The 205-nt window shown below is 44.4% G+C and overlaps 1 protein-coding gene across 3 annotated transcripts in view; it reads right to left on the bottom strand.

Moving 5' to 3' along the window:
- The window catches only part of ryk (receptor like tyrosine kinase), a 39,888-nt gene that overhangs the window by 5,012 nt on the left and 34,671 nt on the right, over positions 1–205 (bottom strand). The window lies entirely within an intron of this gene.

Genomic DNA, 205 nt, shown 5'->3' on the forward strand with positions numbered 1-205 from the left:
AACTATTAGATGGATTGCCATGACTTTGGCACAAATATCCCTTATGCCGTGACGATGAATCCCTCAGAGGTTGGTGACCTCCTGATATTTCCTCTAGCAGCACTATGAGGATCAGGAAATGTCTCAGCAACTGTTGTTCTCGTTCCTCTCAGGATGAGCTGTAGTAACTTTGGTCTCATCTAGTGCCATAATCAGGTACTTTGTG

This window comes from Morone saxatilis, unplaced genomic scaffold (genome assembly GCF_004916995.1).
Source record: "Morone saxatilis isolate NCDOM2014 unplaced genomic scaffold, NCSU_SB_2.0 Contig12, whole genome shotgun sequence".
Classification (NCBI taxonomy): Eukaryota; Metazoa; Chordata; class Actinopteri; family Moronidae; genus Morone; species Morone saxatilis.